Genomic DNA, 17906 nt, shown 5'->3' with positions numbered 1-17906 from the left:
TCCTTCTTTCCCAATAACAATGCTCCTACTCATTCCTCTTGTCAATCAAGAGCAATTTTGTGAGAGTTTCAGTGGGAAATCATTGGAATCCACCTTACAGTCCTGATTCAGCTCCTTTTAACTTCCTTTGTTTCCTAATCTTAAAAAGTCTGTAAAGGCCACCCATTTTTTCTTCAGTTAATAATGTAAAAAAGACTGCATTGTCATGGTTAAATCCTCAAGACCTCCCCAGTTCTTTACAAATGGACTAAATGGCTCGTATCATTGCTTTCAAAAATGTCTTGAACTTGATAGGGTTTATGTTAAGAAATAAAGTTTATCTTTTTTGTTTTCATCTTTTATTTTATTTTATTATTATTATTATTATTATTGTTATTGTTATTGTTATTATTATTTGGTGCACCTCCACTGCCTTACAGGGTCTTGAGACACTGTGTGAGATAAGGGAGATATTGATTTTTACATTTTTCTTTGTAGATGTGGGTCCCTGTCCTCCAAGAGTACTTATATCTTTCTGTTCTATTTTTTCACAAACATTTTGATGTCCCCTTACATATGTATTCCCTATTTCCAGTTCCTCTTCTCACATTTTCTTTAAGTGATCTGTTAGTGGTACACAGTTGATGTGGCTTTCTCTCATTGTTCTTAAATTGGAGACAGAGATAAAAAATTAGGGAGCTGTCAGTAATTAATCAAGTACTGACCATTCTGGGTTGATTTTCACAGAAGTGATTGTTGGACTTTGTTGCAGATGGTGGTCCAACTTTCTACAAATACGACTTGTAGAGAGTACGATGGCTTCCTGAGCTTTCAATCAACAGTGGTTTGGTTTTTCTACACTGATTGCTGTAGATTGTGAGTCCAAGTTCTATTTTTATATATGGTACAGTCACTGGCCATTTGCATATTCAGTCTCTCACCTAGCACCTACTCTAATCACAACTTTATCCCCATCACTCCCCTGAAAATCATTCTTGTCGAGGTCACCAATGACTAATTTTGCTAAACTCATCTGTCGATTCTTATCCTCATTTTATCTGCTCCATCAACAACATTTGCCAGTTGAGTCCTCCTTCTTCCTGGAAATATTTTCTTCACCTGACTTCCAGAATGCCATACTTGTACTTGATTTTCCTTCTTCCTTACCATCTATTTTGTTCACTTTTGTAGCCCAAGGTTTTTTTTTTAACAATGTTGGCTTGAATAATAGCTGGTGTTCAATACATATTTGCATAATATTTTTTAAATTTCTTCAAAATCTTAGAGATCCCTCCAGCTAGTCCCCAACTCAGTGTTTAGAAATGATGACTATGAAGCCTAAAAAGGTATAATCTCTCATATTAATTTATATAATGGATTAGTTAACAATTACAACTCGGGTATTCTGTCTCCCAATCCAATGCCCCTTCCAGATTTAACAGGTTATCTCTGATGTTTCTATTTCAATTTCTCCTCATCTTAGGGTCAGTTGAAATATATCTTACTAAGGCGGGAACTTTTTAAAATTGTATAAATAGCCAAAAAGTCACCCCTCATTTTAAGGGAAAAAAATGTACCACCACCAACAAAAACATAACATCTGTGTTTCTAATTCTAAGCATTTTATTAATCAGTATTTCACAGTGGAAAATGCATACATTAGTTAATCATGTTCATTTGAATTCAACTTTTTAAATATATAAACTCTTTGATGGAATGGATCATGTCTTACTCACCCTTGCGTTCTTAACACATATGCCTGTACCCAGCACATAGTAGATGCTCAATAAATGTCAGATGAATTAGTGAACAAATGAATTAGTAGGTGAGTGGTCTCTCTAGATTAAAAGGCATGGTGAAGATTAAGTTTCTCTAATTAGAATTTAATTCCACTGTGGGAACCAGTTTCTGAATTTGCTATAACAAAAGCTGAGAATGTGGTCTGTTCTCCTGTTCTGATCACTTAGACAACTTTTGACAAATCCATGTACTGCTCCTGGCCTTTGCTTTTGCATTTAAATAGTGGTCTGAATGTGCTTCTTAGGCATCATGATTTTATTCAAGCAGTATTTTTCAAGTCCTTGCAAATCCTGAAGCGACAGAGGGCACATTCACCAAGAACTATTATTTTATAATGACTTAGAAGAAAAGGATTCTTCAAATCAGTTTGCAAAACAGCCACTTCAGTGACTTCCTATCTTTGCTCCAGTTTTCTAAATCAGTTAATAATAATTATTCCCTATAAATCAGACCCCCTTGAAGTTTTTTTCTTCTTTACAGTTGCGGCAAGCTGGCTGCTTTTCCCTCATTACATTTTATGTCTTTGTTTTGTTTGCACAGTCCCCTTTCTTCCTACCATTGTAATTCTCACTGTGTCATGAGATGCTAAATTTATGGATGACAAAATGTGGTTTCTAGCAGCTCTTAATAAAAAATATATCCTAATTACAGAAAAAGGAATTCAAAATCAAAACACTCCACTCTTTGCAAGGACTGATCTACTTGCAAACTCTGACAAACCACCTGTGAAAATGGCAAATTGCCCTGAAGAGAGCTCTATTTCCCATTTCCTGGACATTCAGAGATCTATGTGCAACAACACTCAATAAAATAGAACTCTGTCCTCTATAAGGGAGAAAAGTTATTCTATACATACGGTTAGCATCTGGAGTAGGGGAAAAAAATAAGTAGCATGATAGGGAAGTTACAGCAAACTTCTCAGAAACTGATGATCTTTTCTAAATCTGAGCCCCCCAAGATATAGCCCTCAAGCCTCAGAGAAAAACATAAGGATGAAAGAAAGGAAACTAATCATTGATTTTCATGATGCAATATTTAAGCAAGCATTATCAAGAGAATCCACTGTCAGATACCCAATAGGTATTAAATAAATGTTTGCTGAGTGAATTGCACACCAGATCAGAGAGTGTCAAACTTTGAAGAAACTTGAGAAATAACCTACAGTTAATGAAGGTTCAGAAATATTAAATAGATTGCCTAAGATCATGAAGTGAACTAGTGGAGGAGGTAAGACTAGGATCCAAGTCTCTCATCTCCTCACTCAGTCTTCTTTTCCCCAAGGGAGTCAATATAGGTATTTATTTCTGATATGGTTTGGCTGTGTCCCCACCCAAATCTCATCTTGAATTGTAGTTCCCATAATCCCTACGTGTCATGGGAGGGACCTGGCAGGAGGTAATCGAATCATGGGGCAGTTACCACCATGCTGCTATTCTCAATGATGAGTGAGTTCTCAAGAGATTTGATGGTTTTATAAGGGGCTTTTCCTTCTTTGCTCAGCATTCACTTATCTTTCCTGCCTCCATTTGAAGAAGGACATATTTGCTTCCCCTTCTGCCATGACTGTAAGTTTCCTGAGGCCTCTCCTGCAATAACTGTGAGTCAGTTAAACCTCTTTCCTTTATACATTACCCAGTCTCAGGTATTTCTTCATAGCAGCATGAGAACAGACTAATACAATTTCCAACCACCTTCCCTTTCCATCTTCCAGTAAGCAAGAGCCACTGGCCAATATACTTACCTGCTTCTTCAGAATTTATTCTCCCTTTAGTTGGTTTTACCCATAAGCACACCTAAAAACAACAAGGGATTCACAAAAGTCATCTGAGCCAGGAATCCTCTCCATGTTTCTTTTTATGGTGTCATACCAGTGAAAAAATCACAACCTCTGTGTTTCTTCTTTTAGCATTGTTTTTCAAATAAACTATCATATAAATACCACACATCAGGTACATATTAGGAGGGTAACATGGAAATATACTCAGAAAAAGATTATTTATATAAACAGTTCTCTGAGAGATTAAATATCAATTAAACATTTGTAAAAACTGATTTCTGGTCCAATTTATCCTCCTTCATTTGCACTATAGCTGTATATTGTGCATATTATATTATTGCACTTATCACTTTGTGCTAAAATATATTTACATTTATATATATGAAATATATATATATTTCACATACATACATACAAACACACACACACATATCCTCTACTCCAAGAAGGCTGAGAGTACTTCAAAAGCAGCACATCAAAAGATTCAATAATAAATTATGTTTGATTACAGAGACTGGCATAAAGATAAGATATCATTGACACATATCTGTTGGGTGTACAACTTTCTAAGGGACTTTGCCAAAGGTCAGTCTTTAAGGACAACCAAGGGAAAGACCAAATCACTTGTGCTAATTTCTCAATTTCAATCCAGTAACTACAATCACACTCAAAGATTGCCTATGTGTCCTCCCCCAATTAAGCTATTTCTGGTGGCTGCACCCAACTGGCAAATCAGAACATGCCATGATGGGAAGTTAATAAGTTATTATTTTTTAACTTATTTAAAAAAGATCATATTTTGGGTTCCAAAATCCCCAATATCTATTTATAATATTGTGATGCTTATTTTAAAAAAAAAACTAAATGGATTTTTTTTAGAAAAGTGTTTTTACTAACCTACCATGAAACCTGAAAAGGATAACATGAGAATTAAATTGATAATATATTAATATCAGACAATTGTTTTAGGGGACTAGAAGAAAATTATAGAGAAAGATTCTCTAGCAGTGGTCCCATTAATAAATGAACAAAGTTATGAAACTTATCAGCAGTCATTGAATTATTGAGCCCCAGGCCCATCTGCTCCAGTTTTATGAGTCAAAAATCAAAATTGTGTGAACTGGTAAATACTTAATCTTCACAAACATCTGAGTCAAATTAAGGAAATCATCCAAAACACCAAATGCAGCTCAGCACATCATAAAACCATTAAAACAGAAACCTTATACCAAGGAAGCACCAGACACACCAGGATCTTGTGCAAATGGAATAATAACAGCCAGATGGAACAATAAACTCTGATACTAGGCAGCATGAACCTTGGCACAGTGAATATATGTCATGTGGAAAGTCAAGAGGGGGTCTTCATGGAACCGTCAAAATGAGCCACAGAAAATTCATCCTGAATCAAGAAAGAAAGAAAGGCCTTGGACTTTAAGAAGTCAAAATGACCAGATGATATGTGTATAACAGAAATACCAGAGATATTGAAGTGAGACAGAACTAGGTACTAAAAATAAGTCTACCATCTATTAATTGTGGCATTAAATTGATAGCTCTTTCGTTTTCTCTAGAAATTGAGAGTCACAGCACCCATGTCATAGGATTGGCAGGATTAAATAAAGATTCTAATCCTAGACAAATCAAAGCACACTCTCTCAGTGACCCAACCTGTAAAATGTTGTTGGTTTGAGTAAACACTGTGATAACTCCTGAATAATATCATCACATGACAAGTTTTCACCATTAATGCGATAATTTGTACAAAACCACTAGATTCTCATCTTCTATCTAAGTTATTCATTGTACTGGATTTCAAAGTAGTTACCAATGACATAGACAGTGCCATGTATTAACATTATTCTTCCTGGACACACAGGCAGAAGTTCCCAAGCCTCCTGTGCAATTAGGTTGAGATCATGGGACTGGGTTCTGGCCAATTAGATGTAGGTAAAAAGGGTAAGCCATTTCTAGGACCTCCCTTAACATCCCTTATGGAAAAGGTTATATACTTTTCAGTCATTTATTGTCCACTGTGCTATGTTACATTATTTTCCATCCCTTAGTGATATTTTTTGCATATTCTATAACTTTCTGGTTATTTTCAATTATTAAAACACAGTCCAATCTAGTTTAAAACTTCAGTATTCAAAGTTCTCCCCACCTCCTTTCCCAGCACACACTAGAAAGGTGTCCCTGACTTCCCAGAGCAGAGAAAGAGCATGAAAATAACTGAGCCTCACCCTCCTCTAGGTAGGGGCTCTAATGTTGGAGTCCATGAGGAAGCAGAGAAATGCAGAGTCTTTTTCATTGACTGTCCACATGTCATTGTGAGAATGAGCCTGGCCTCACTCTGGTTCATTCAGGTTCTATTTGTGTTTATAGCTTCCTTTTATTGTTAGTCTTCACATCAGCACATGATTGTGTTGGGGTCAATGCTAATCTTCTCTCTGGCTCTCCCCAAAGACCTGATCAACAGAGCACCTGTTTCTCTCACAAGCCTTGTCTGCTGTACAAGCTTCCTCTTCCTTCTATGGGTTGGGTGAGCTTTTGCTTTGCCTAGTGGCCATTTGGACAGCCCTCAGCTGCCATGCCTTCTCTACCATCTGAGCCCCCTTCTGGGGAGCCCCAGGAACTATTAGGTCTATAATATGTTGTGGAAGTTGCTTCATACTTCTCTCAGGTGAGCCTTGCTATAGCCCTTTCAAGACTGTGTTACGCACAAAATGGGTGAGTTCAATCACTTCATAGACGACAGTCCAATGACCAAAGCCAAGGAAGATTCAACAAAGGAATTTTATTTCTTGCAACAAGTAAGGAGGACACAAGGGATAATTCTCCAAAGTGGTGCCTCCCTGAACACAAGGTTTTCATTAGGCTGATTAACTGAGTCGTTATATGTAGAGGTGGAGTAAAGGCAGCACAGGCACTGTTGCCCATCATGACTCTATATATGTCGGCATGTACAGAAAATTGTGAATAAGTTCCTCCCTGGGCAGGGTTTTTAGTATCATAATGAGAAGAGTTTGCCAAAGTTCATCTCCAACTCAGTTATCTCTGGATCCAAGCAGTTTTGTTGTTTTTCTGGGGCTGAGCTTCTTCCTGGAACTTTTTGAAACAAGAACTCAAGGTGCAACAGTTACAAGTGGGTACCCAAAAACGCAGGGTGATTCTCTGTGAGCTGTTTCACTTCTTTTTTCTGCACTCCAAGAGGAAAGGGGGAAAAGGCTTCCGTCTAAGAACAGAATTCCCACCAAAGGTCATCCACATGAGGATTAGGCCTCACTCCAGTCCCTTTCTCACTTAGACTTGAGTATGGGTATGGGGATGCAGTCACTAGTGGAGAGGGGACCATTTCTTCCAAACCCTCAAACTCCTTCAGGGAAGTATCTGGCCTGATGACAGGCAGTTCCCTGTGACTCATCTCCAAAGGTGGGGCACTTAAAGCCTTCTGTTTTGAGCTTTCACCTTAGCCCAGTTTTGATACAACAGCAAGAATCCATTAGCTCAGGGCCTCAATATTAAGTCATATGCAGCACTCTTGAAATTCAGGGAAAAAGTACACAAGGTTTTTATTTAATACGTTTCTTACTGCCTTTGCTCTGTCAATTCACTAAGAAGGAAACAGTACATTTTGTGACTTAGAGATCATCAGAGACGGTACTTCTCTGCAATTTGAAGACGGAGAACATTGAATTCAATTTCGTACTACATAGTGTATACCATTTCACGTTACCTGTAACACCAGGATACATTTTACCTTTTTCTGGCAGGAGATTAAGCCTTGCTAGTAGCCCATTCTGATTCTTGGAAGAAGTTATATTCACTTCCTTCCTGCTCAGAAATGAGAATGAAATTGCTTTTGATAAATTAAAGCAGCAATGAACCTCCAGCCTTTTCCTGGACAACCCAGGGTATACTCCGTCATTCCTTGATTGCTGCAGAGATTCCCACTCTGCAGAGTCCATTGAGAAGATCAGATCCTCTTGTCCATGTTTCACATGTCATTAGAGGGGTGGGTGGTGCCAGAGGCCTTCTGCACCATAGTTCAGAAGGGAGGCAGCAGAATGCATAAACCAAACCTGGTCTGGACAGAAGAGAGATGGTAATATTGAAAACATGTAGAGCCTGGGAGATTTTCCCATTTATCTTTACCTGACGGAAGATGGTCTACTGCTAAGTGAAGGATGGGCCCACACTAATGAAGCTGTCTGCAGTACTGAGAGCTGTTTGGTCATGGCACATGGCTCAGAAATAGTGCAACTGCCAAGGTGTCAGAAGCCATCAATTGTCCCAGACTCACTTGCTGGGATTAGAGCCACAGAACATGGGGCTAAAACATCATTACTCTCCCAGATGAAACCACACTTACCTCTTTATCATCAGGATCCCCACACCAAACATTCTCATTGATCAAGTCCCGTTATTTCTCCAGGTACAGAGTCATGGAACATAGAGTAGCATCATCATTCTTCCTCACAACTCACATCCACCAAGGAGTTATTTCCTTCTCTTCCACATGAATTACAGTCCAGCAAACCCAGATCGTTTCCTTCTATGTGTCCTGAATACAGAAGTCCAGGTAACCCTGTGTTGAGCTGAGCAGTTCTCTTCATAATTTCTGCCACTTGTTCAAAAGGTCCTTGATGTGCATCCACATCCACAAAGTACTCTCCAGCTAAGATATGCAAATCAGGAATCTTCTGTGATGACAGACCTTCTGTTCTCAGTTTAAATTCTTCCAGCTAAGTGAAGTGGTGACTACCCAAAGTTGTCATTTCACTGATGGAAAGACCTAATTGCTACATATTTCTTATGAATAGTGGCAGTGACCCAGAATCTGCTTCCTTATAACTTTCACTTACTGGCCTGCAAAACATAAGCTGAACTGTCCTTTACTATAACAGGCATTCAAGAATTAAAAAAAAATGACTTGACTCCTATATGAGGATATTTCTCCTGTCGTCTATCCCAATCTCTTCTCAATTCTCATTAGAAGATGATTAATGGGTACAAATACATGGTTTGAAAAAAGAAATAAAACATAGTGCTATGCTGGGCATGGTGGCTCACACCTGTAATCCCAGCACTTTGGAAGACCGAGGTGGGCAAATCAACTGAGGTCAGGAGTTCAAGACCAGCCTGGCCAACATGGTGAAACCTGTCTCTACTAAAAAAAAAAAAATAGCAAAAATTAGCCGGGTATGATGTTGTGCACCTATAATCCCAGCTACTTGGGAGGCTGATGCAGAATTGCTTGAATCTGAAAGGTGGAGGTTACAGTGAGCCGAAATCACCCCACTGCACTCCAGCCTGGGCAACAAAGCAAGACTTCATCTCAATAAAATAAATAAATAAATAATAAAATGATAAAAATAACAGTGCTGGATAGATCCATAGGGTGATTATAGTTTGCAATAATCTATTGTACATTTCAAAATAGCAACAGAAGAATAATTTCAACATTTCTAACATAAAGAAAATAAAAATATTAAAGATGATGATATCCCAAGTACACTGATTTGACCTTTACAAATTATATGAATTATTAAATTATCACATGTACCCTGAAACTATGTATACCTCTTATACATCAATAAAAATAAAATGACTAAAAAACAAAGTTTTCAGAAACATTTTCTTCCAAATTCTCTAGCACGATACTTTTTAAATATTATGTGTGGAACTATATCTAATATTTCAACCATGATCTTATCAATGAGATAGACAGTAGGATCCTTTCCTTTGTGCACTTCTTTTATTTCTATAAATAATATGCAAAATTGCATTAAATATATAATACAGCAAAAGCTGATTTATATTTTGGCTCGTATTGAGCTTATCAACTAAAGTGACAGCAAGATATTTAACAAATATTGTATTTTAAATGTATCTCCCCTAGTCTATAATGCAGTTGATTTTTTAAACCTAATGAAGCATTTTATATTTATTCCCAAGCAAATTATATTTGGTTCATACTTTCAACTTGTTCCTCCCTCTTTGGATTCTAACGCTTATCCAATATATTGAACTCACCTTCTGGCTTCCTGTCACTCTAAAATGTAAACAATGAGTTATATTCTCATTCAAGTTGTTACAGGACAGGGGCCCTGATCCAGGACCCAAGAGAGGGTTCTTGCATCTCGCACAAGAAAGAATTCTGGGAGAGTCCGCAGTGCAAAGTGAAAGCAAGTTTATTAAGAAAGTAAAGGAATAAAAGAATGGCTACTCCATAGACAAAGCAGCCCTGAGGGCTGCTGATTGCCCATTTTTATGGTTATTTCTTGATGATATGCTAAACAAGGGGTGGGTTATTTATTCTTTTCCTTTTCAGACCATATAGGGAAACTTCCTGACGTTGTCATGCCTTTTGCAAACTGTCACAGCACTGGCAGGAGTGTAGCAGTGAGGACAACCAGATGTCACTCTTGTGCCCATTTTGGTTTTGGTGGGTTTTGGCCAGTTCCTACACTACAACCTGTTTTATCAGGAAGGTCTTCACAACTTATATGTTGTGCTGACCTCCTATCTCATCCTGTGACTTAGAATGCCTTAACCGTCTGGGAAAACAGCCCAGTAGCTTTCAGCCTCATTTTACCCAGCCCCTGTTTAAGATGGAGTTGCTCTAGTGCACACACCTCTGGCAAAGTCATTAATATAAAATAATAAAATGGAGGTCAGAGCCTAGAAACACCTCTTAGAGAGACTGTTCAAAGCTGACACTGATACAATAGCCAATATTCCTGAAGTATATGTTTTACTATTTGTGAAACCCGGTATTTCCACACATTTCACCACCTTCAGTTAAACCCACTAAACCCTTGCTAGCCTCTACTGTGTGCCAGTAAATACAAACATACTAGAGCCTGTTCTGTGTCCTCAAGAGGCTCACAGTCTAATGGGGAAATGATTCTGCTGCCCTACAATACAAATGGACTTGGAGTCCAAAACAAGTTCAAACAGGAACTCGAGAAGATATCTAGAATTGTTGAAGAAACTTCAAAAACAGAGTATGGGGTGTTTTTTTTTCCCCCTTCTCCTTTCTCCCTTCCCCTACCACTTTTTTGAGTTAAGTCTCAAGAATGTGCAAAAGTAGATGATGACTATAGTCTTGATAGCAAGGGTCATGTAGATGGAAAAGATTGATTCTGCATAGGTCCACCCAAGTATAGGCCCATTTCACATGATTACTTCCCTCTAGGTCCTAAATGTCTTATCCTCTAGCTCTGAGGCTTATAAGAGTCATAGGCACTAAAGGGGAGGTTGTCTAGTTGGGTGAAGTATATATGTGTGAAAGGAAAATATACTGGACTCCCAACATCATTAAGCTAAAAGCAAAATTCAAGCTGGAAACTGCTCAGGGCAAACCTGCCTCCCATTCTATTCAAAGTCATTCCTCTGCTCACTGAGATAGATGCATATTCTCACTACCTCCTTTGCAAAGGCTTATCAGAAACTCAAAAGAATGCAACCGTTTGTCTCTCACGTACCTGTGACCTGGAAGAACCCTCCCTGCTTCGAGTTTTCCTGCCTTTCTGGACAGAACCAATGTACTTCCTACATATATTGATTGATGTTTCATGTCTCCCTAAAATGTCTACTACAAAGCTGTGACACAACCACCTTGAGCACAAGTCATCAGGACTTCCTGAAACTGTGTCACACGTGTGTGTCCTCAACCATGGCAAAATAAACTTCTAAATTAACTAACACCTATCTCAGATTTTCTGGGTCTAAATATGGCACCAATAGGCATCAACCAGATATCACCGGTTGGGCTGGGCTATCAGAGGACCACATTGCTGTTGAAAGAAAGTCACGAAGGACAATGGACAGGTCATGTAGTGATTCCACAACACAGGTGTTGTATGGCGTTCACTAGCTCTCACCCCCTCAACCCAGGCTAGTCTCTAGGAAGGAAAGCTTTATGTTTCTACATCACAGTGTTTTTTCAAACCTTTTGTCTAGCCAAGAGCCCTTTTTGCTTCCCTGAAGACTTCAGACTTGAAATCCAAAGCCAACCACAGACTATTTTCTTCACTGTTTTTTGATGTGTCATCACTTACCTACAGCGATATTTGTACACAACCTAGCTGACTCAAGGAAGGCCAAGGTCGGAAAGGAAAAAAGACAATGTTGGTTATTATTTCGAAATTATTATTCTACCTCAGATGATAGGCAATCATCAGCAGAGGAGGAGAGGTAGAACATTCCAGAGAGAGTACAGCATTACAAAATGCATGAGAAAACATAGCTTATGAACAATTCGTCCAATATCTTACTAAAATTCTGATTTTTTTCCTTTGTTTTCTCTAACCTGCTTCAGAGAAAGAAAAATCTTGATTTTTTTTCAAATGAATTTCTCTAATCAAATCATTTAATGACAAAATCCAAGCAAAGGAAATTAGATTAGACAGACTGTGATTTGCAACTCATTGTTTTCAGTAATTTCATCTTTCCTTCCAGAGTGCTCACAATCTATCTCTAAATACTTTGTTTCTGAATTTGAGGAGCGATTGATGTCTTCTTCATTGATGTGTTGTTTTCAGAATTTATCTCATTCCCCTTTTTGGAAAGTAGTGATTTTCTCATTTTAAACTTCCAGCACCTTTTTCATTCCCAGCAACTCTTTTAAAAAGTAAAAATTTAACGTATTTGTCGAGCACTTGCTATGTTGCAGGCACTGTCCTAAGTGTTTACATCTATTAAAATTCAGGTTGGTAACCATGCCTTTTTGCCTTTTCCACTCTGAAGACCATTTCCTTGATGTAGGAGATGGAAGAAGAATAGATAATGAATCATTCTCTTTCCTTTAACCAGCCAACTGCACACTGTCTGCCCAAGCATTGAATCCATCCCTTTCTTCTTATTCTTTCTTTAAATATGAGATAAATAAAACTGCATTTTCTGTGGCACAGTTCACGAGCTGCACTGGACTCTCCATAGTTTTGCAAGTTTGTTTCCCTCTTTGGTATCCATCCTTAATTTACATCATTACCTGTGTGTTCCACATATGTGCTCTGTAAAATCCAAGCTATAAACTAAATGTCCATTACTAGAGGGAAATGTTAAATTAATTAAAGTTTAAATTAATTATCATATATTCATTACACAAAATAGCTCACAACCATAACAAAGAATGAAGTTCATCTATATGTTCTGACATAGGAAAATTTCCATGATACATTGTCAAATGAGGAAAAGTCAGAAAACAATACATAGCTAAATCCTGGTTGAGATTTTTAAATCATATATTTAATAGAAGTAGTATCTTATAAACATTATATCATGAAATTTCAAGATTCCTCCTTAAAACATTGATCCCACGCAAGACTTGGGGGACTAGTCACTGAACAATGTTTCATGAAAGGAAAGATCAAACAAGGTGAGAGAAGAAATAATTCAACCTTTTCTAGACTAAGAAATTGTGGAAAGAAAAGTGCCAGAGGTCAACTGAACCAATAGCAGAAAGCACTCAGGAAATTGGCTCTAGTTTTTTCCAAGACTGAGCCTGGGAGGAAAAAAAACATCTTCTAATAGTTGAAGGGAACACCAAGTTCAGAGGATTCTTATCATTCTCCTCATTTTGGATTCTGTGAGGAGACTGCTGTCACTCTAGCGAGGTCAGTATAGTTAAGAGGGTGGAGTAGCATCGGGGAGTGAGGAGGAGGGATAAAAATCCTAAATCTCCCCCCTAGTTCTTGTGAAGCAAGGACACTTTCAGTGGAGGTCAGTCCCACAAGCCCGAGATGGGGTCCACTGTGATGGTGAGTCAGGTAACTCCTCAACAAAGGCTTGGCCCACAGTCGGGATGGAGGATGTGGCAGAGATGCAGTGGAGAATTCTCAATCACATGCTTCAGAGCCAAGGAGAGGCCTCCTTGAGCCAGGGAACTGCTGGGCCTGAACAGAATGAGAGACACCAGATCTCAAGTTACATGGGACACCACCTTTAGAAATCAGGTAGACAGCAACATTCAGTCAGGGAGAGGAGCTACTCCAGTGAACACATGAATTATGAGAGAGTGAAACAGCCTTATTACTGACGTGGAGAAAGTTTTAGTGGTCTGAATAGAAGATCAAACCAGCCACATTTTCTTAAGCCAAAGTCTAATCCAGGGTGATGTCCCAACTCTTCAATTCTGTGATTGATGAGAGAAGTGAGAAATCTGCAAATAAAAGTTTGGAAGCTAGTATAGGTTTGTTCACGAGGTTGAAGGAAAGAAGCCATCTTCATAACATAAGTGCAAGGTGAAGCAGCGAATGCTAATGTGGAAGCTACGGCAAGCTATTCAGAAGATCTAGCTGAGATTATTAATGAAGGTGGCTCCACTAAATAAAGTATTTTCTGTTTTTGTTTTTTGTTTGTTTGTTTTTGAGATGGAGTCTCACTCTGTCACCCAGGCTGGAGTGCAGTGGAGTGATCTTGGCTCACTGCAACCTCTGCCTCCCAGGTTGAAGTGATTCTTCTGCCTCAGCCTCCCAAGTAGCTGGGACTACAGGTGCACACCTGTATTTTAGTAGAGATGGGGTTTCACCGTGTTGCCCAGGCTAGTCTCGAACTCCTGACCTCAAGTGATCCACGTGCCTTGGCCTCCCAAAGTGCTGGGATTACAGGCATGAGCCACTGTGCCTGGCCACAACATCTTTTCAATGTAGACAAAGCAGCCCTATATTGAAAGAAGGTATCATCTAGGCTGCCTTCAAAGCTTCAAAGGGCAGGCTGACTCTTGTTAGGGGCTAATGCAGCTGGTTACTTTAAATTGAAACTAATGCTCATTTATCATTCTGAAGTCTTAGAGCCCTTAAGAATTATGTTAATCTACTATGCCTGTCTTCTATAAATGAATCAACAAAGGCTTGATGACAGCACATCTGTTTATAGTATAGCTTACTGAATGTTTTAAGCCTGCTGTTGAAACCTACTGCTCAGGGAAAAAGATTTCTTTCAAAATATTACTGCTTATTTACTAGGCACCTAGTCACTCCAGAACTCTGCGATATAAAAAGAAATTAATTTTACTTTCATGCCTGCTAACATGCATCCATTCTGCAGTCCATGGATCAAGGAATAATTTCTACCTCAAGTAGTATTATTTAAGAAATATATTTCATAATCTGTATACACCAAACCCCCATGCCATGCAAGAACATTCATTATTCATGTGAGGAGCTCAAAATATCAACATTAACAGGTGTTTGGAAGAAGCTGGCTTCAACCTTCATGAATAACTTTGAGATCAAGACTTCCATGGAAAAAGAAACTGAAGATGTGGTGGAAAAACCAAGAGAACTAGAAGTGAAGCCTGAAGATGTGATTGAATTGTTGCAATCTTGTGATGAAACGTAGATGGATAAGGAGCTGCTTCTTATGGATGAGCAATGAAAGTAGTTTCTTGAGATGGAAACTATTCCTGGTGAAGATGCTGTGAACATTGTTGAAATGACAACAAGGCATTTAGAATATTATATAAACTTAGTTGATAAAGCAGTGGCAGGGTTTGGGAGGATTGACTTCAATTTTTTTTTAAAGTTCTAACAAACAGCATCACATGTTACAGAGAAAGCTTTCATGAAAGGTAGAATCAATTGATGCAACAAACTTCATTATTATCTTATTTTTAAAAATTGCCACAGCTACTCCAACCTGTTGCAACCATCACCTGGTCAGTCAGCAGCCACTCACATCGAGGCAAGACCCTATGGCAGCAAAAAGATTATGACTTGCTAAAAATGCAGATGATGGTCAGCATCTTTTAGCAATAAAATGTTTCTAATTAAGGTATGTACATGTTTAGACATAATGCTATTGCACACTTAATAGATTAAACTATTGTGTAAACATAACTTTTATATGCACTGGAAAATCAAAAAATTTATGTGACTCACTTTATTGTGACATTTGCTTTACTGCTGTGGTCTGAAATCAAACCCACAATATCTCTGAGGTATTCTGTACATGCTGCAAGATAATACATTGTTGTTTCTGTGTGTTATGTATTCTCCTTATTGGTATCAAGTTTCTGAGTATTTGTCACCTTCCTTTGCTTAAGCCACTAAATATTCAAATTAAATACATTCTTCTTTGTCTTTATAAGTGACTGTTTCCCACCCCCACTCCCCCATCCCCAGAGATCACTATTATGCTATTATGAAATCACAAACCAGAAAAAATGCACCCTATTCTTCAACAGAATCTATGCCAACAGGTGTCAACAGGTTTTCAGGTTCTACCTTCCTTTTCTTCCTTTTCTTCCTTTTCCTTCTTCTCTGTTGTCCCTTTTTGTCTCCCAAACTTGTCACCTTCTACTAGAAGAAGAGCTGAATCCATCCAAAGTCTTTGGTCTTCTCTCCAAAACTTTGCAGCCCCTAGAGATATAGACATTCCAATTCCTTCTGGTGATAGCAGACTGCCCCACAAGGGTCAGCAGCAAAAGGCCCTAAGTTTGGTGAGCTTGATTACTCTTTGGAAGGTCTCCTCTGGCTTCAAAAAGTATATCCTCTCTCTTTCTCTCTCATTCATGCAAACAAACCCCTTCAAGGATAATTCTGTCTCAGTGCTGTGTTAGGAGCCACATGGAGAAAATTATTGAGAAAGCAGGCAGATTCCAACATGGGACTTCAGGACATTTAGCATCATTCATAGAAAGTCTGAGTGTCCTCTGAAAAAGAAACTCACCTTATAAAGACAAAGCAGAATGAATTAATTGAAACGTTTAGTTGCTTAAGCAAAAGAAGGTGACAAATACTCAGAAACTTGATACCAAAAAGGTATCAAGGTATATTGACCCCACTGTCAATATTAGATCAGCAAGACAGAAAATTAACAAGGATATCCAGGACTTGAACTCAGCTCTGGATGAGGCGGACCTAATAGACATCTACAGAACTCTCCACCCCGAATCAACAGAATATATATTCTTCTCAGCACCACACTTCACTTATTCTAAAATTGACCACATAATTGGAAGTAAAACACTCCTCAGCAAATGCAAAAGAACAGATATCATGACAGTCTCTCAGACCAGAGTGCAATCAAATTAGAATTAAGCTGTCAGGACTAAGAAACTCACTCAAAACTGTACAACTACATGGAAACTTAACAACCTGCTCCTGAATGACTACTGGGTAAATAACAAAATTCAGGCAGAAATAAAGACGTTCTTTGAAACCAATGAGAACAAAGGCACAACACCTTTTTAGCATCATGGCAAACAAGAATTGGGGTATGGATTTACAAAGTTTGGCTGGGAAATGGCACTTCCCTTTGAAGAATTTCTCTACATGTCTCATCAGTCTTGCTTTCAACCTGATCCCTCAAATCCTCTTTATCAACATTTTGACAACTTTTATTTCAACTTATAATCATTAAGTAGAAAAGGCTGTAAGTAATGAATTTGGTAAGATTACCAATTTTTTTCCTGCTTTGATACTTTAATTTATAGGATAAAATTTTAACTTGAACTGTGATTCCTGACAAAAGCAGTACCCATAAGTAAATGAAAACAATTTTGAATAGCATGTGACAGGCATGGAAAAAAGAGTTTCTATGGTATTGAGGTGGAGGGTGGAAAGCAGAGTGGGGAAGTCAGGTTCTACCCGGAATTTCAAACACGTTGATACTTAGAACTATGTTTGTTTTAAGTTACAATACCAGAAGAAGAATTTGAACAAGATCATAAAAATTCCTTAATTTGCCCATCAACCAAAAAGGTGTGAACAGATTGAATAAGACAGTGATAGATTAATATAGAAATAGCATCCTCTCCACAAACTGGCCCAGCCTACTCAGCCAGTACCAGCTCCTCCCACTATCCTATGTTACAGCTACATCAATTATGGAAATGCACAAATGTGCCATACTCTCACCCTTCTGTACTTTCACACAGGCTGTTTGTCCCTGGATATCTTTATCCACATTTTTACTTGGAAAAATATAACTCACCTTTTAAGGCCAAGATCAGCTATTACTTCATCTATTACCAAACTGTCTTCTGTGCTTCCATAGGTCTTTGTAGATATATCTCTGTATTAGTCTGTTTTCATGGTGCTGATAAAGACATACCTGAGATTGGGAAGAAAAAGAGCTTTCTTCCCACATGGCTGGGGAGGTCTTAGAATCATGGTGGAAGGTGAAAGGCACTTCTTACATGGTGGTGGCAAGAAAAAATGAGGAAGAAGCAAAAGCAGAAAACCCTGATAAATCCATTAGATCTCGTGAGACTCATTCACTATCATGAGAATAGCACAGGAAAGACCGGCCCCCGTGATTCAATTATCTCCCCCTGGATCCCTCCCATAACATGTGGGAATTCTGGGAGATACAATTCAAGTTGAGATTTGGGTGGGGA

This window comes from Trachypithecus francoisi, unplaced genomic scaffold (genome assembly GCF_009764315.1).
Source record: "Trachypithecus francoisi isolate TF-2019V2 unplaced genomic scaffold, Tfra_2.0 Lachesis_group8, whole genome shotgun sequence".
Classification (NCBI taxonomy): Eukaryota; Metazoa; Chordata; class Mammalia; order Primates; family Cercopithecidae; genus Trachypithecus; species Trachypithecus francoisi.
The sequence above is the reverse complement of the archived record's forward strand: the minus strand, read 5'-3'. Positions refer to the sequence as shown.